At 36.1% G+C, this 20,217-nt stretch overlaps 1 protein-coding gene and 1 long non-coding RNA gene across 2 annotated transcripts in view; both read left to right on the top strand.

Annotated features, from left to right (window-relative positions):
• The window catches only part of ARHGAP32 (Rho GTPase activating protein 32), a 158,254-nt gene that overhangs the window by 103,630 nt on the left and 34,407 nt on the right, over window positions 1-20,217 (top strand). The window lies entirely within an intron of this gene.
• LOC145716071 (uncharacterized) lies at window positions 550-1,658 on the top strand. Its single transcript, XR_014138401.1, has 2 exons — window positions 550-628; window positions 860-1,658. It is a non-coding gene; the product is annotated as an uncharacterized LOC145716071 (long non-coding RNA).

Below are 20,217 nucleotides of genomic sequence, written 5' to 3' on the forward strand. Positions count from 1 at the left end.
CAAATAATACATTATATGTTAAAAAAAAAAAAAAGATAGCAGGAAGGGAAAAATGAAGGGGGGAAAATCGGAGGGGGAGATGAACCATGAGAGACTATGGACTCTGAGAAAAAAATGAGGGTTCCAGAGGGGAGGGGGGTGGGAGGATGGGTTAGCCTGGTGATGGGTATTAAAGAGGGCACGTACTGCATGGAGCACTGGGTGTTATACGCAAACAATGAATCATGGAACACTACATCAAAAACTAATGATGTAATGTATGGTGATTAACATAACATAGTAAAAAAAAATCGGTATCCTAGGAGGCCTTGGTTTAAGATACAAAGGAGTACCAAAATGCTAGAAGGCCCTGGGGAGTTTCCTTTTTAAATACATTGCAAGCGACAGAATAAGAATATTTTCATACTCTGCATTAGGGAAAAACAGGTAGAAGATTCATAAGAGCACATATCTGTAAAGTGCTTTAGAGTTTGTGGATACTTGTATTTCCATTATGTGAATTGGAATTCGAATCTTGATACAATCCTGTGAGGTATTGAGGATAGGGAGTGTATTTCTATCCCCTTCCACACCCTGTGTTAACAAATGGAGCCGCTGAGACTCAGGGAGGTCAGACAACTTGCCTGAGGTTTCTTTTTTTTTTTTTTTTTTTTAAAGATTTTATTTATTTATTTGAGAGAGAGAGACTGAGAGAGAGAGCACATGAGAGGGAGGAGGGTTGGGAGGGTCAGAGGGAGAAGCAGACTCCCCGCCGAGCAGGGAGCCCGATGCGGGACTCAGTCCCGGGACTCCAGGATCATGACCTGAGCCGAAGGCAGTCGCTTAACCAACTGAGCCACCCAGGCGCCCCTTGCCTGAGGTTTCACAACTAGGATTCACTGAAGTCTTCTGACATCTGATGGTAATCGTGGTCAACACTTATGTAGCTCTTACTATGTGTCAGGTCCTGTACCAAGACATAGATTAACTCATTTGCGATTCAGTAACTCAAAATCAGAATTTGTCCCACTCTAGAACATTGAGTAGAGATAAAGTTTATTGTTCTCTCTCTCAAAACAAGTGTTTATTTAATATGCTTAGCTTTTATTACAATAGGAGTGAATGAGAACATATTTGGATTTCCACAAGGCTTATACCAACAGAAGAGAAATTAGGGCAAAAGCTGGGATAAATGAAGGCTGACAAGAAGTGCCTAAAGGACCCTGCTTAATCACTTCTGCCATCATCCTTTCTAATGCCTCTCTAATTAATCCAGAAACTATCCCTCAGTCTTTCCTCATTACATATAAGCCATTACTCCAGACTCTGTTCTGTTACAGCACTTTCAGTCATCTTCCTTCTCCTCTCTGCTGTTTAGTCTTTCTCCCTGGGTGCTCTGCTGGGCTCTGCTTCTGTGTGCTCTGAACACACATGCGCTCAAAGCTTTCCCTGTGCTCCCACTATTCTAGAACATGAAATGCTCTCCTCCCCAGTTCAGCCACTTGTAATCCTCCTTTTTCCACCTTCTGATTCAGGTGGTGACCTACTTCCTCTGTGAGAGCTTCCCTGACCCGTCTCTCCCTAACCCCATCTCCTGTTTACCCCTAGCCAAATTGAATAGCAGCTCTGTCACTTGCTCACGAAATTGCTGTCTCCTCACAAGGGACAAGTATGTCTCATCCATCTTTCTCTCCCTCACAGAAGTTCATACAATGGTTGTATAATTAATTACTGTCTTAATATTTACTACTAAAATGAATTTTTAGAATACAACTTTTATTTGGTAATCCCTGGCTTCAGAAAACTTGAGTGATTTCCCTCTGTTCCAGAATTATGTATAATATCTTTAGTCTAGAATTTGAGGTGCTCTATAAATACTGGAACTAACTTATCTTTGTAACCTAATTCATACTTAGTGTCAGTAACCTATTTCCTTACCTCTCAGTATACTTTGGGTTTCCCTCCTTCTCTTGACTATGATCTTTCTCCTCCTGGAAATGACTTACTATGTTCTTCACAAAAGCTCTTCAGGCCACTGCTTCAAAAACTTGAATGTGCATTCATTTTGCTTGACAGATAGTATTTAAAAACTGTGTATCCTGATTCAGTGGGTCTAGGGCCAGACCTGAGGCTCTGCATTTCTAATAAACTCCCAGGTAATTCCATGATCCTGGTCCCAAGACTATGTTTTGAATAACAAGGGACTACATTTTAGTCTGCAGTAGCTGTTATTTGTGTCAATCATTTGGAAATAGTGTACAGTAATGAGTTCTCTTATTTTGAATTCGGTACTTGATTTTTTGTGTCTTTTTTCCACACCTGAATTGTTTTGCTTGTTGACAGATATTTTATTTTATCCTAATTTACATCCTTTATATATAATATTTGCTCTAAAACAGTTGACTGATAATTATAAACATGAACAATTTCTTTTTTTCTTTTTAAGATTTTATTCACTTATTTGAGATCGAGAGAGAGAGGGCAAGCGAATGAGCGGGCCTGGGCTGGGAGGGGCAGAGGGAGAGGGAGAAACAGGCTCTCCACTGAGTAGGGAGCTCAACGCAGGGCTCGATCCCAGAACCCTGGGATCATGACCTGAGTCAAAGGCAGATGCTTAACCGACGGAGCCACCCAAGTGCCCCAAACATGAACGGTTTCCACGATAGTAATAAAAAATGTTTCCTGACCCTCATGTATGCCCTTTAGCCAGTGCTAGGGGTAGTCCTCTAATCAGTCTTCTCCTTACCTGAAGTAAGAAAACATTTTTGGTCTTTTCCAGTATTACTCATTCATTGATCAGAATTTATGGAGTGGATACTAAGTCCTAGGGCTAAGACAGCAAACAGAATAGACAGAAATATTGTCATTTTGGAGTTTATATTCAAGTGTGATGAGAGGGAGAGAAGAAGGTGAACAAACAAGTAAAATACATAATATGGTAGGTAAGTGCTATGGAGAAAAATGAAGCCTAGAAGGGGGTGCAGAGTTTAGAAAGTGTGAGGATGTGGCTCATGTGGGGTTATAATTCCAAAGGAGGGTAGAGTGCTTGGGAAGGGCTCATTAGAAGGTTGCTTTTGAGCAGAGGCCTGAAGGAGATGAGGAGGGGCGCAATGCACTTATCTGGGGGGAGCTTTCCAGATGGGAACTGCAGATGTGAGAATGCTGAGCTGGATGTATGCCTGGCTTGGCACAGGATTTGCTGGAAGGCAGTTTGACTAGAGCAGTGAGTGATGTGAGATGTGGTTTGGAGGTGAGGGGTGGGGGTCAGGTTCTCCTTGGGGCCTGGGTGCTGCTGTACGGATTTTGGCCTTCATTTAAAATTAGATGGGAAGACATTAGGAGGTTTTTTTTTTTTTTTTAAGATTTTATTTATTCATCTGAGACACAGAGGGAGAGAGAGAGAGCATGAGCAGGGAGAGAGGCAGAGGGAGAGGGAGAAGCAGGCTCCCCGCTGAGCCAGGAGCCCGATGTGGGGCTTGATCCCAGGACCCTGGGATCATGGCCTGATCCGAAGGCAGATGCTTAACCATCTGAGCCACCCAGGTGCCCCGACATTAGAAGCTTTTGACAGAGCTGTCACTTGACTTGGCTGACCTTGTTTAGAGGATCACTTTGGTTGCTGTATTAAGGATAGGAGAAGACATGGGTAGAAAAGAGAGACTAGCAGTGGCGATTGTAATGAGCCTGGCAAGAGACAGCGGTGGCTCAGAGCAGCACGGTAGCTGTGGAAGTGGGGAGACGTGATTGGATTCAGGATATATTTCTGGCCATGAAACCTGCAGGATTTTTAGACATACTGTGAAAGGTTTGAATAATTCAGCTAATTCTTAGAATAGAATGATTAGGATTTGGCTCTTGCCTTTCCAGTGAATTCTCTTGTTGCCACCATCACCCCCACAGACACATGTTAGTGCTTCACAGGATAGCCTCTAGACATTTTGTTAAATATGAGAGAAAAATAACAAGTGACCTGTCCTGTGCCATCAGCAGTCATTGGAAGACAAAACGTGATGCTTTCAGTCAGCCATATTGTTTTAACTTTTTATTTTGAATACTTATCATCTCAGAAGAAGGTGCAGAAATAGTACAGAGAAATCCCATTTACTCAAAACCTAACTTCTCCCAGTTTTAACATCTTACATAACATGTAGCACATTCTCCAAACCAGGAAATTGACGTGGTCACATTGCAGTGAACGAGATTACAGACCTTACTCCACACTCAGCGGTTTTTGCATACTCTCATTTTCCTACCATGTATTTTTATACAGCATAGAGCACAGCCTTTTGGGTTTCAGGTGAGAGTTACTATTATTAATTATGGAATTCTCCTGCACTCTGGCAAACTATTGTCGAATTTATTTATTCCTAACTGTGCTTAGATGTTAGATAATACAAGGGACAGATGAGTTGTACAGGGTATCCCCGGCTGGCTTTTCTACAGCATGGGCCTCCCCCTCCCTCTTCTTTTTCTCTTCCCTTCCTCTTTTCTTTCCTGTTCTTTTTCCCTTACTCCCCCCCCCCGCCCCCCACCGCCACCTCCATGTTGTCTTTAGTACTAACCAAGGAAACGGTGGGAGGAAGGCTGTTTTTTAGTTCTATTTTTTTAAAAAGGGTGGCTTTGCCTTCTCTACTCTGAATAAACTTTAAGAGCCTCATTTCCTATTCAACGAAATCCATAAATCCACAGCTGTTCCACTGGTAAAAATTAACATGTTTTGTTCCTGCCACATACTGGAATTCTCCATGGTTTTTCATATTTTAAAATTGTATCAATTCATTTTTTCTCTTACTGTGGACTACCACTTATCAACAATTTTATATTCAAAGCTATGTTCAGAAAGGAAGGAGAGAATAAATTTTATCAATAGCAGAAGATTTTGGCATGGTACGTGGTAAATACTCTCTGGGTATCTTGAATCTGGCAATTCCTACTTGTGTGACCTTGGCAATCCCTTAAGCCCTCTGCCTTGGTTTCCTCATCTCCAAGATGGGAACAGTATTAGAATCAACTTCATAAGGTTATAGTAAAGACTATCTGTAAAATACTTAGAATTGTATCTAGCACATAGTAACATTATTTTGTTTATTAAAACAAATATCTGAATGTGGATTTACATTGGTATTAGTAAAAAACTCATTTGTAACAGAAAATATGTTAGTTTCTTACAATTAATTTATTTCTTCAAATTCTAAGTAGGTAAACAGTGCAATACTGTTATTTAGTATGAATATTGAATCTCTTGAATACTTATATAAACAGTGTTACAATTTGAACACTTTGGTAACTTATAAAGGAGGAAGTCATACGCAGGAAAATTTAATTCTAGATTTTCAATTCTGAAAAACCCTTCTTTATTTTCTTCTCCTAATAGATGCTTAACAGATTGTTGTCTCAGAATTGTTCACGCAGAGGCAGGATAAACGGATACTTTTTTTCTTTTCTACATGTTAGTGGAATAACAATCACAGGTTGCTGCTAGTTTAGTGATTCAGCCTTTTACTGGTGATACTTCCTACTTGATCACTTTTCTTATTTCATTTGGGCCTAAAGTGCCCCATTTTTATTGGATACACTGTTTCCCATCTAGATAGCAAATATAAACAACCAAAGAATAAGTAACTTTCTAAAAGGTTGCCAACACAATAAACGCCAGTTTCTTCCTGGTGGTGTTTGAGCAGGACTGCTCACCTGTGTGAGGTTGATGGGTGGAGCTAGACTGGCCCAGCCTGTTCTTCGGGTGTGAGTTTGGGCTGGGCCGTTTGTGTGGTGCTGCGGAAGCAGCTCCTGCTCAGAGGGAAGGAGTAAGCTCCTGAAGGCGAGCCTCGTGCCCACACACAAGCCAGCTCACCAGCTCGCCTCGGGTAGGGACCAAACACGGCAAAGAAAACTGCAAGAAAACGGTGCCTGGAAACAGACCCGGAGCCTAAAAGTGCTGTGGAGATCTGACTCGGAGTTCTCCTGAGGCAGATAAGGTCTGAGCTGTGTGACTGTGATTCATTCTGCATGCTTTTACACGGAATGCAGAACTCTTGTGTCCTGTGTCCTGTCGGAACCACTGCTAAGTAGAGTCATTGCGAATAATTTTAAGTATCGATCCTAAAACCTGTGCCACAGCAAGAGGTAAGGATCTATCAGTTATTCAAATGCTTGTCTCCAGCAACATTCGGAATATTTCACTGAGTCTGTTTTTACATTTTATTTGAGCATATGTTTCCTTGGTGCTTTTAGGCATGGTTAGTCCCTTAATTATTCAGAAATAATTGAGTATTTGTCATGTTTATAGAGAGGATTAATTGTTGAAGTAGATTGTATCACATAGGTATTGGGCAATGTGTCTTACTTTCCTGGTCAGTTTCAGTAAATACCCATTTTTCTGTTTCAAATCAGCTTATTTCTTAATGTTTTCTAGACCTTGGGTTAATGTACAAAAGTATTCATGATTAAAAGAACATACCTTTGTATCATAAACAACCAGTGTATTAAAAAACTTTTTCCTGGTGGGTTAATAATATTTCAATTATTGACTAATGGAAAATAGGCAGTAGTGATTTACTAAAAAGAATTTGGCAGACTGTATAAAAAAAACTGTTCAAATTAGCATAAGGAAGTAACCCTCCTGCCCTTTTACTTCAAGTACCCTGTGTTGTTTTTCCTCATTTGCATTAATAACCATCTCTGTCCATAAAATATGTGAATTAACTTTTTTCCTGTTGCAGAGATTTTTTTTTTTTTTTTAGCACTAGGGTAGAATTCCATATTTATGGTGTTTCTTTAGACCTTGGTGATAAATGCTTTTCTTTAAGGTAGCATAGAAACTGGAATGTTCTCTGAATTACAGATCAGCCCTGTTAAGCAGCTGAACGTTTTTCTGGAATGTTCCACTACCATTTAAATGATATCAGTATTTTAATTTTCAAAACCACAAATGCGGGAAATTTCAGAATTTATAGCTCTTTTTCATTGTCAATTTTTAAAAAAAGCACCTGTTGCTCGTATGATAATGGCTTGAGACCATAGCTTGTTTTTTTAAAGTAGTAGGTAGTACTATATGGTATTCGGCAGAAGAGAGCAGAAATCTGAAGTTTCTTAGGTTAGGTTTACATTTAAGATGATTATAGGAATTATACTAGAAAGCGATCCCATATTTGTGTGCATCCTTCCTTAGTGATCTCAGCTCTGAATTTAGGAGCTACAACCAGATTTGATTAAGCCAGGTTTGGAAAGCAGACTCAGGTTCTGGCTAGCCCTGTGCTGTGGAGGACTCTAAACATTTTAGACCAAAGGTAAAGAGAAATTACAGTAGTAAAAAATAAGTGTCAATATGACACTTACTGAGGTAAGTGCTTGGCATATTAAATTTCATGTAAGCATTATAGTAATCCTGCCTGATAGGTATTATTATTGTCATTCTCATTGTGTATTTTTAGGAATTGAGACTTAAATAAGTAATATGCTCAAGAGCTTGCAAATTGGGAAGTGGTTACAGAGTGGGTTTAAACCCTCAGGTCTGTCTGACTTCAAAATCCATGTCTTATTTTCCATGCTAATGGTCCTTTTTTTTTTTTTGTAGGACAGGCTTTTAAGACTTTTGCCTTTAAATAAAAAGTCCTCATTATCAGTTCCATGCTCTCCAAATATAGAACCTTGCCCCTCCAGCTCCTGCAAAAAAAACACCAAAACCAAAAAAAAACCCCAACCCACAAAAACAAACAAAAAACGACCTATCAGTGTTCCACACCAAACTTCATGGCTTAATAAAGTACAGAGGATTATATGACATCAAAGTGAATATGATTATACTTTAATCTACATTTAATCTATTTTGAATCTAATAAAAAATTTAATTTCAAGAAAAGTTTTCACACTGTTAAGGTTCTAAATTTTCAGATTTCCAGAACTTCATGTAGTATTTTTGATAGTCTTCTTACCTTTGATGTTACTGAATTCCTAAGAATATGTAGTTATTAGACTTTAATTTTTATAAGAGAGAATATATGGATAGATGTCTTCCTGAAATAGTTTTTAAGCTTCATATCAAATAGTACTAGTTCATCCTGGAAAAATAAGATCCTGGATTATTTAAAAATCCTTATTAGAGATACTTCTATAATCTGTATATTATATCCCATTCCTGTGTTAGAATCCTTTAGTGTCAGGAATTTATATCCACCTCATGTTTCCTCCTACTCTTCTCTGCTAAAATGCAAATCTTTTTGTTCTGTATTTAGAAATGCAATTAGTCAGTCTTTTATATAATAACTGAGGTGGTAAAGTCAGCAAGTTTAAAAAAAATTTTGCTTCTTTTTTATACAGAGTTGAAGAACAAAACGAATCACATTTATTTTAATTTGTAATTTAAATTTTAATAAGAAACTATCAATTTTAGCAAGAAGAATGTATAGCTTATTTATATCACACTAAAATCAGATAAGCTAAATTTGAGCCTTCTTTGATATTACTGAAATTTATAGCTCCTGGAAAAGTAAATGTATAATGTACATAATGAGTGTCTTACCTTAACCTGATGACCATTTTCCCGAGGGAACTGTGATTTGTAAAGATCTAACATACCATGCCCTTTCTAACTTATAATTTGTACCCCTCTAGGAAGAACAGCAACATGATGTTGCTTTGGTTTCATTCTTCACTCTGAAAAAGAGATACATTTTTTATTCAGATACTCAAATATTTTTCTTAACCACAGGCATCCACATAAGAGTTGTGCTGAATATTCTGAAGAAGCAGTTTGTTGCCTGTTTCTGCTTCTCTTTTTCCAAGTGAATTGTTCTTATCTCTGCTGTGTCTGAAAGATTCTTCTCTAAAATTTACTATAGATTTATCTTCTGGATGCCTTAGTGTCATCTATCTGCATTCCGGAGAGTAATGCCTTTTGAAATGCTTCTTCTCTCTCCTAAGTAAATGGAAGCATACTTGACTTATGTAACTGTTAGTAGCTTTCCAGTTTTTCAATCAAGAGCCATTACTGTCAGTGCTATTTTTAATTTAGCATTGTACATGACATTTCTCAAATACCTGGTTTCCTCCCTTTGAGGTTGGAATGTACAGATATCAAAACTGTTACAGTCGTCCACATTCCAGAACCTCATTTCTGAGCTGGTCTCAGATATTTTCTCTGTGGGGTAGTCCCTTGCAGCTGTTATACACATCAGTTAGAGAACAGTTTTTTTCTCTTAACTTCCAAAATTGTTTATAATATATTGATCAAAAGCGATTCTGTACTTTCTTGTCCCACAACAATTTCACCAGAATATTAAGATTTAATACTCAAATTTATATGAAGATTTTCTTGGACATCTACTTTTGGTGGTGGGCAGAGAGGGAGAGGCATGAAATTCAAGGCTGTAACTGCTGTATTCCTGCTTTAAAAATGAGAAGTAGTTCCTAGGGAGACAGTGAGGATTTTACATTTTGAGTAGAAATCTGATAGAAATAAGTTTTTGGAAGTTCAGAACCTATAGATAATATTTACCGTTTTTTCCTAATACTGCAGTAAATTTTGGAAACCTAATTCAAAAATTAATCTTTATAAAGTATATAAAAACACTACTATAAGTAGCCATTGTACTATGTACCAAGGATTTACTAGCAAATCAAAGAAATAATAGTAAAGGGGCACCTGGGTGGCTCAGTCCTTAAGTGTTTGCCTTCGGCTCAGGTCATGATCCCAGGGCCCTGGGATCGAGCCCCGCATCAGGCTCCCTGCTCCACGGGAAGCCTGTTTCTCCCTTTCCCACCCGCCCACTTGTGTTCCCTCTCTCGCTGTGTCTCTCTCTGTCAAATAAATAAAATCTTAAAAAAAAAAAAAGAATAGTATGTCATATGATATAATCAACAATTGTGAATGCCTTTAACAATTAAAGATAGTACAATTATGCAGCAAGTTCTGGAAATAGTTATATAAGCATGTTGTATAAATTAGTTACATAAGAACTCCTTACTTTACTATTTTAAGCTTTCATGGAGAAAAAGAAATAAAGTGATTCAACTAAAATTATTTTTACTTAAAAAGTGCTAAACCATATACTGTGCATAAAACAGTTTTACATTTAGCAGTGATCTATCTTAAATCTTTATACCAGCCTTTTCCAGGGTGATTTAGAAAGCCTGATTTATTTGTTTATATAGCTCTTTAATGAAGTTTTAAATGATACCCTTTCTTTCCTTCTGATGAATTTTCCTACAGCAAAGATATTTTCCACAGACTTGAGAGCTTTCTATGCTGTTCTAACATTTTATTTTGCCAGAGTATTTCATGATTTCTCAGGTATTTTCAGGAAATTTCAAATTCATAAATTGCCTGGATAAACTTCTCATTTTTCATATTATTAAACTGACATCTAGACTGGTCAATTATCTCATCTAAAATCCAACAGCAAGTTATTGGCAGAATCAGGACTAAAACACCGTATCTCCACATTCATGGTCCAGTACATTTTCACCTGCTGATGCTTGGCCAATAATAGGTATGATTGGATGGGTGACCTTCATTGGACTATTTGTTTTATTATTGGAAAGGCATAAAAGCTTTCAATTACTAGGCCATTGATTCAAGTATGTGTTTGTAAATCTTTAAATAGAATTCCTAACATTTTATGCTTATTGAATATTTTTACCACATACAAAAACCATATATTTAGATAGTATAGGATAGCACCAAATAAACTAAAGAAAAGAAATTGAAATATGAGTCTTAGGTCATCCTGATAATTGGAGCTGGAAACATAGAAAAGAGGAAAAGTGTCATTCTGATAACCTTTGTTACATTTAAAAGTCATCACATTGAATATAATGGGAGATTAATTAGATTTTATTTAATATACTTGTTCTTGTGACTTTTTTTTTTTCTTGAGAGAGAGAGAGAGCAGAGTGATAGAAAGAGTGTGAGCTGGGGGGAGCGGCAGAGGGAGAGGGAGAAGCAGGCTCCCCGCTTAGCAGGGAGCCCGACACGGGGCTCGAACCCAGGACCCTGGATCATGACCTGAGCCGAAGGCAGATGCTTAACCAACTGAGCCACCCAGGCGCTCCATGTTCTTGTGACTTTCAAGAAGAAAATTCTAGTGATCAGATACTGGTTTATATTTTGAGTTTAAATCATTTAGAGTGTGATGCTAACACTAACTGAGTCCAGATTGGTTAACACATGTAAAGCACTGGCACAGAGTAAGCACTCAATAAATATTAGCTATACTGTAATTATTGTTATGATATTACTGTATCATAGATAGTACTGTTTCTAGATTTTCCTTCAATTTTTAAAAAATATCTAGTTTAGGATTCGATTTATGTTTTTTATCATTGGGTTTGGAACAGGCCATGGGTAGAGCCAGGTTGAGGAAAATCTAACACAAGATAGACCAGAAGATTTTCAGAGGTAAAAATAGAGTCAGTGACAGAATTTCTTGGACAGGTCCTTATTCCATCAAGTAAATACTTGCTCTTAAGTTTGGTGTGCAAGAAACTCCTTTACTCTGATTTGGAGGGTGTTTTTTGTAAGATCAAAAAAACACATCATCAAAATTATTTATGTGTATTTTCACTTATTGCCTTAAAGAACTTCCTTTATGTCATTGTTCATCCTAAAAGCTTTATGTATGTTAAAGTTCTCTTATAATATGTAAAAGGAAAAGTTACAAAGGTTCTGTAGTACTGGAAAAAGTGTTTTGGGTTCAGTTTATTTTGTGACTTATATTTGAGTCACGTTAGAATCTTGCTCAACTCTCTAGAAATTTTTCTTTAAAAGGTTTGTAGAATTATTATTCTTACGAATCACAGCTTAATTTCCGAGTCCATTTAATTTCAAATAAAAGCTTTGTTGGTTAGTTTGGACTAATTTAATTGATCCTCAAAGCTATAAACTAAATAAGAATTATATTACATTTTCTCTGGCGTGAGTGTTTATGTTGGTTCCAAAGCTATGTTTCTCAGTTGCCCAAAGATCCTTTCAGGACATATGACAGTGCATGCTAAAAATAAGTTAATTTTTGTATCTCTTGTCAATATCCCTATTAATAAATGTGAAAATACTAAGTAACACAGTTCACTTCAGCTCCTTACTTAAGACTGCAAATCTAAATCTATGCCATATTTTTTGCTGCCATTTAAGGTATCAGTACCCTATTACAGTTTTTCTGTTTTTGGAATTGTCTACACTTGTACCGTATAGAATTATTTTGTTTGTGTTCCTTTATTGAAAGTCGCTTCTTATATGTTTACAGTACTCCCTTGTTTATTACAGTTTCTGAGATGGAACTTTGGCTTAAGACTTTATTTTTTTAATTGCTATTTCCTTTTCACGTCTCTTGCACTCATTTACATCCGTGCAAAGGGTACAGGGGAAGTAGGAGTAAAGGGAACTTATCATAGAAGTATAAAAGCAAGACTTTTATTTATTTATTTATTTATTTAATTTTATTTTATTATGTTATGTTAGTCACCATACAATATATCATTAGTTTCTGATGTAGTGTTCCACGATTCATTGTTTTCATATAACACTCAGTGCTCCATGCAGTATATGCCCTTCTTAATACCCATCATCGGGCTTAAAAATGGGTATAAATTTAGTTTGCCACACTCAAAGCTTAAACAAGACAAACTAAATGATCTTCTTAAGAGGTGCAAAGAAATCATGTGATAAATGTCAACAGTTCATTTTATTTACCTTAGCAATTAAACATAGGGAATTTCTCTAATATAGTTAAGGTTTCCATCCAAGAACCCCAAGAAAATTTTATTCAGAATGGTGAGACTTAAGAAACAACCTATTTAAATCAAGAACAAGATAATTGTTCATTGGAGATTCAGTGATATTAAATAAGAAGCTAAAGGCCTGGAAAGTAAGAAGCAAATCGGCACATCTTTGCTGATGATTGTCTACAAATCCAGAAGAATCTACAAATTATTAGAACAGAATTGAGCATGGTTACCGAACAAAAACTATTTGGTGACCGAAATAGCACCCAACATTAATTGAGTTTTTTCTGTCTAGTACTAAGTGCCTTATACTCTTATTTAATCCTCACGACATCACAATTCTGTTAGGTAGATTTTTAACTTTTGCCTAGATGAGGAAAATGACGGACTGAGAGTTACATACTTGCAGGGACACAGCTGGAAGGAAATAGCGGTCCTTCAAAGCACAGTCATTGTGTTTTTATATACCAGTGACAATTAGAAAATATAATTTAGAAAATAGTACCATTTACATTAGCAGCAAAAATCATAAAGTTCCTGAAAATAGCTATAACAAAAGTTCGTATGACTTTTATGGGAAAAGATGAGAAAAATTTACTGAAGGACATGAAAAATCAATCAAATAATTGGAGAGATTTACTGTGTGTGTGGACAGGAAGGCTCAATATCATAAGCCAGTTCTCATCCAAAATAATCTATAATTCAATGCAGCTTTAATCAGATTCCCCCCCCAATTTTTTTCCTCCTTTAATTTGACAGGCTGATTCTAAAATTCATATGAAAGAGTAAAAGGCTAAAAAATATAAAGGCAATTTTAAAGAATAAGTAGAGGGGATTCCGTTCTAGATATTAAGACTTGTAAAGTGCTAGAACTTAAGAAATTGAGGTATAAATGGAGAGAGAGACTGAAAGAATCGAGAGGACTCAGAAACAGACCCCTGACACACCATACACGTTTCATTTAAGAATCAATCTTAAAAATTAGTGGTCAAAAAGTATTCAGTAGAAGGTGATGAAATTACTGGTTATGCAGAAGGGAAAAAATAATATGATTCTATCTTAACCTCACTCTAACCATACAAAAAAGTTCAAAAAAACCAAAAAAAGTGAAAAAGGTTTAGAGGAAATAGGACAATATGTTTTTGACCTTACACGTTTCCTTACTGGAAAGATATCTTAAACCATACTTAAAAACATTTTAAAATTTGTGCAATAAAAGATAAGCCACAGACTGGGAGAAGATGTTTGTAACATGAATAATTAACAAAGGATTCATTTCCAGATTATATAAAGAATTCTTACTCATCAGTAAGAAATATGGTTGAAAAATAATATACTCTACAATCCAACAATCCCACATCTAAACTTGAGTGTCAGAGAAGTTCTCCCGTATGTGCCCAGGGAGACACTTAGAAGATTGCTCAACGCAATATCAGTGGTAATAACAAAAACTTGGGAACTCCCTCAAGACAGTCAGTAGGAGAAGAGAAGTCTAAATTGTGGTATATACTTCTAAGGGAATACTATAATGTAGTTAAATATACTGAATCACGATTATATTTTCTGAAAATATATAATTTTGGAGAAGGTTTAATACAGTATGATTCCATTTCTGCAGATTTTAAAAACATTTAAAATAATAGGATATATGCTTTATGGTTACATACATGTATAAAGTATAAAAACACACGTGGTCAGTTAGCCAACATATAGTAATAAAAAAAAGGCAGTTTTACAGTGTTCCCCTAAATGGCAAGTTAGAAAAATAGATAAATAGAAAGCAATTACAGAAACCTATACTAAGATGTGTCTGTTCATTATCTGGATTGTGGTGGTGGTTTCAAAGGTATGTGCATATGTCAAGATGTATTGAATTATATATTTTAAACGTGTAGTTTATTGTATGTCAAGCATACCTCAATAAAGCTGTTCTAAAAATTAAAAAAAATATATGTGGTAATAATACTGCATTCATGATAAAGGTTCTCTCAGTATGAGAATAGGATCGGAGAAGATAACCGGGTTCTGTATTTGTAGTGCTTAGTTTTTTTAATTTAAAAAAAGGAAAAATAAATCTGAGGAAATAATATGGCTAAATGTTAAGATTGAAAAAGCTAGATGATGTGTACATTGATATTGTCATATTATTCTCTTAAACTTTTCTGTATAGTCAAAATATTTTTTAAAGTAAACATACCTAACCTACAAAGGGCTCTAATACTTCTAACAGCTCCTTAGCTCTTAATTACCCAGGACCATCCTAATCCCCAGGCCTAGTCTTCTGGTCATGTTTTCCAATCAGTTTGGCCTGAAAACAGTCTAAGCAAGTTTTAGGCCAGTAGGCTTTTTAAATAGTAGTGAGGTTAAAACTAAGCATACTACAATAGGCTTTTTTTCCCTCTCAACAGTTTTTTCATGGGGGACCTTGGTGGCTCAGTCGGTTAAGTGTCTGCCTTCGGCGCAGGTCATGATCCCAGAGTTCTGGGATCAAGCCCCGCATTGAGCTCCCTCCTCAGGGGAGTCTGCTTCTCCCTCTGCCTGCAGCTCCCCCTGATTGTGCTCTCTCTCTCTGTCAAATATAAATAAAATCTTAAAAAAAAAAAAAAAAGATTTAAAAAAAACACAGAAAAACAGTTTTTTCTTTCTTCTCTTAAAATTGATTTTTAAGATACTGTTTTGAAGAGCAGAAGCTTTAGAACTTATTAGTCCATGTAAGAAAGTCAATTTGACATTGCTCAGAGGAAAATCTTTTCTCCATGTTTATTGGTGTGAATAGATATATTGTTTAGCCTTAAATAAAAGCAAATTTATGGAATTTTGTTTTTAAACTCAAATATTTTCATATTTATCTAACAAAATATTTCAAAGTTTGCAACAGGAGACAGAACTTGGGAAGTTATGAGATCCTTAAATATCATGTAGTCCAGTTGCCTCTAGTTCTATTCCCCTCTTAAATTTCCACCAAATGGCATCTAATATGTGTTGGAAACTTCAAGCAAAGAAGGATATTGTGCACAATCATGAAAATCCACTGGACATGCTAAACATTATACTCATACTTTAATGTACCTTAGGTTTAATAATGATAGTCTCCTTAGGTGTTATGTATCCCTCCTCTACTCTGTTATTTGTCTGCTTGACTTTACTAATTTATTACAGATCTTAGAACTCAGTGCTTATGATCAAATAAACCTAATGTTGAGGTCATTATCTGGAACAAATTGTCTTTTAATTTCCTGGGAACTTAATCTAAGCCCAGCTTTGCAATCAGTCTAGAAGATTTCTGAGACCCACCCAATTCAGTGAAGTACTGAGAAAGTAAGAATTCTTTGGTCTTGCTAGAGCATTATGCTGTGTAATTAGTAACACCTGGTGCCCCATGTCTCCATGTCAAGGTTCACTGTGGCTTACTGAACTGTATGCTTTTAGTGTACCCTGTAAACTGGTTATTGGTATCATAAAGATTTACCTTGGAGATAATTATGTTGTGTGTCATACTGCTAAAGCTTTTAACTACTGGAAAGACTGGTCTAGTTGGGTTTTTCTCTGGTTTGAAAAAAAAAGACCACAGAGGTAAAATCTATCATGTGTGAGGAACATGGAAGAAGTTAGCATTGTGGCCCATGTTGCATTTTAACTCCAGAATAGGGAATTTGAATATAAACTGGCATGGTTTGCTTTTGTCTAAGTATTGTTTGTGTTTTACTTTTGATCTCTTTTATCTGTTGAAATGCTGTTGTTACCATTTTTTGTTTCTGTAATCCAGCATATTTGGTGGACCTTAACCCTAACACCCTTATAGTGGCATCCAAGGTTGCTTTGTTGAAATGGGTTTATAAGCACTTAACTGTCTAAAGCCAAACCTCCACTCTACCTTCCTCAATAGAAGCCTTCTGATGTAACTGACAGTATTCCATACTTCTCTTCCTCAAAAGGTAGATTTACTAACTTAGTTTTCTAGTTTGTTATAAAGCAATAGGTGGGGGACAATGTCAGTCCATAATAAGCTTTTTCTGGCCATTTTACTGTCTGAGAAATGGGAAGAAAATATAAAGAACAAATTAATATGAAGAGACATTTATATTTGGAAGTATTGTTAGATCTTCAGATTTGAGTATAACCAAATTGAATATTTTTATTAGTTTAAATTTCCAATACAATGGCATTTATCTATCTAGATGGTAACTGATTATTTAATTATGGATTCCAGAGCCTTTCGCCACAACTGTCTTCTACTGCAGTGGATTAGAATGCCAGTTAGATTAGCAACAATAACAGCAACACTAAAACTGTATAGAACATAGTTTAATCTTACTTTGAAGACTTAGAAGTCATTTAAGACAGTATGTCTGGTCATCATTTATGAGCATTAGCTATTTTGGTGTCTCAGACTGGGATATAGATTAGTAGGTAGAGACCACACCCGCCCACCCCAGTCTCATTACAAGTTGGATTTAAAGTTCCCAATTTATTTTAATGTTTTTGGAAAGGTAACAGAAGCAAGGTGCCTGGCCACACAGAGTAGAAGCCAGATTGTACGTACGCTGGCACAATTTCCCAGAAGCCTCAAGTGCCAAATGGGAACATGGAGTTGGTAATGACACTCCACTGGTCTTAATTTTGTCTCCTGTTACAGCCCTTACTTAATTGAGTCTTAATGTCACTATTTAGGAAAAATTAACATGAACAGTCTTGACTGTAACAGAAAAAGATGGCCAAGTTTCCTTGTTCGTGAGCCAAACTTAGCACACCAGAAATGGAGTCAGAGCTGCCTAGTGTCCTGGAAAGTCCAGTTCTACATAGGCTGCTCTCTGACTAATATAATTTTACTGTGTATGAGAGTTTGGTTGGAAGATCATGATTATAATTTATTTCCATACAGTTATCACTGAATTATGAATGTGTATATTTCCTGGTTAATATAGAATTAATTCCAGTCATTCCAGATATGATATTGCTAATTGATGTGAAGGAAATAAATGTATTCCTTTCTCTACTATTGGGGTGCCCAGTTCAGTGTGGCAAACAACTCATACAGTTTTTAAAATGTTCTAGCTCAATTTGTGCTGAAAATTGTCACTCTTTTCCTTCCTTTCTTCTGGGGAGTGTTACTATGGGCACATGAATTTTTATTTATTTGATGTTTTACAATAAGTTATGGTCATTTGTTGTGATGTTCAAATCTTCATTATGTCCCAGAGCTGGCCAGTGGGAATCTGTTCACCTGTCGTCTTGGCATGGCTCCTTCTGGGTGTGGGTGTTCCCTTGCTTTCTGTTACAACAGAATTTCCCCATCTCACCTTGTGCTTTCCCTACTATCAACTTGGAAACAGCCATTTCTCCAAGGAGTCCTGGTTTATTTCATTAAGGAATAATATTTAGAAACCCACACCTGAGACCAAAGATGTTCATTGCAAATGGAATGTCATTGTTTCTAAGCCTTTTCACTGGCTAGAGCTTAGGAGAAATATGTATTTTAATTTGAAGTTCATGTTCACATTTCCAACTCAAGTTAACATGACGGGTTTTTCCTTGACTTCTTTGATTTTCTTATTGTATCTCCTTTCTCTCACACTGAAAACCTTGGTTCCTAACAACATTAATATATTTGTTTTGTCCCACAATATGTATAAAATTGTTTCAGAATTATACTACCAATATTATTACTAATAGTAAAACAGTTGAATGAAATTAAATATTACTTTGTATTTTTTTGTTCTTAGAATATATCATATATCGCCCTAAGCATGGTCAGTTTACTGTTCCCAAGTCATTTAAAATACTTGCTCTCTGTTGACAAGGTTACCAAGTTGGTGTTTTGATACATTGTTTCAGGCTATTTTCAAAATTAGAATTTGCTTTTTTAATGTTCTAAATTTTATGTTTGAACATGTAGAAAGAATGTTAACATAATTTAAAAATGAAACTATATAAAAAGGTATATTCAGAGTAATTTTACTTTCCCCACCCATTTTCTTTACCTATTTTTATTAATTTCTGTTTTATCCTTCTAGTGTTTCCCTTTGCAAAAATAAACTCTTAGGTACACACATACATGTGTTGTGTGAAGTTATGTGTGTGTGATATATGTATTCCCTATCCTTTCTTATACAAAATACACTGTTCTCTACCTTCCTTTTTGACTTAATATATTCTGGAGATTACTCCTTATGAGTAGGTAGAGATCCTCCTTTTTAAAAAAAGCCAAACAGGGACGCCTGGGTGGCTCAGTCAGTTAAGCGTCTGCTTTCAGCTCAGGTCATGATCCCAGGGTCCTGGGATCGAGCCAGGATCATAGTTAACTCAGCCAGGTCCCTGGTAATGCACTTTTGGGTTTCTAATACACATATTGGGTTATTTTTAAAGTAACTTTTCTAAAACGTTTAAACTGTTCAGTGTGTTCTCATTGCGTACAATCCAAACTTTATACGGTGTCCTCTAGTACCTGGCCTTTGCATACCTCTTCAACCTCCTTTCATACCACGTCTTCCTCACCCACTAACTCAGTGCCTTACAAATCAGATGTGACTTCTTCACACCTTCCCTGACCATCCTATCCAGTGTAGTTTCTTTTCTCTTGCCATTAATACTTCACTCTGTTTCCTTACAAGCAGTTAAAAGCAATCTGAAATTACCTGGTTGTCTTAATTTAGGTGGAATCATGTAGTGGCTTAGATCTAGGGTTTTGAGCCAGGCTACTTGATTTTGAATCCTAGTTATGTGACCTTTGACTGTTACTTAGCATTCTGTGCCTTAGTTTCTTCATCTGAAAAAAAGAATAATAATAGTATTTTCCTTATAGTGCTCTGTGTGAAATGAATGGTTAGTAAATATAAACACTTGTGCAGTTGCCAGCACTTACTAAGTATAAAATAAATGCTGGCCATATTGGTATTTTTATTTAGTTGTTTATTGTCTTTCTCCCCTCAGTAAGCTCTGTGACAGCAAGGAGCTTGCCTGAGTTGTTCCCCACTGTAATCTCAGGATTTAGAACAGTTCCTAAGAAATAGTGGGCACTTTTAGAGTTGTTGCTGAATGCATAATACTTAAAGTTCAATTCCCTTTTCTGTGAAACATTCTTGGAGATTTGAGACTAAAAGAATGCTCTCTCATATACATCATATGCAGTTGTCAAATTCAACACATATTTTCATCAAATTTGTCATCAAAATATGAATACCTACTATTAACATGTATCTCGGAAGTTCTGGCCAATTAATTATTAAAATCTGAAACAGAAATAAAAACTTATTCCTATCAGAAAAAGGACAGAATTATCATATTTGCTTTGATGCAATTATACATCCATGAAATCCAAAAGGATCAACTAAAGTCCTCTTAAAATTGTTGAGAGTTTAGTAAATGATCAGATTTGAACTATACATAAAGAAATTGTTTTCTAGCATACTGGTAATTACCAGTTAAAGCCATAATTGAAGAAAAGTACTATTCTACAAGAGGAGCAAAAAATGCAAAATACTTAGCAATATTCCTAACCAGAGATATTTGTGGAATGTATCT

Source organism: Leptonychotes weddellii, chromosome 11 (genome assembly GCF_054177405.1).
Source record: "Leptonychotes weddellii isolate Sample4059 chromosome 11, ASM5417740v2, whole genome shotgun sequence".
NCBI lineage: Eukaryota > Metazoa > Chordata > Mammalia > Carnivora > Phocidae > Leptonychotes > Leptonychotes weddellii.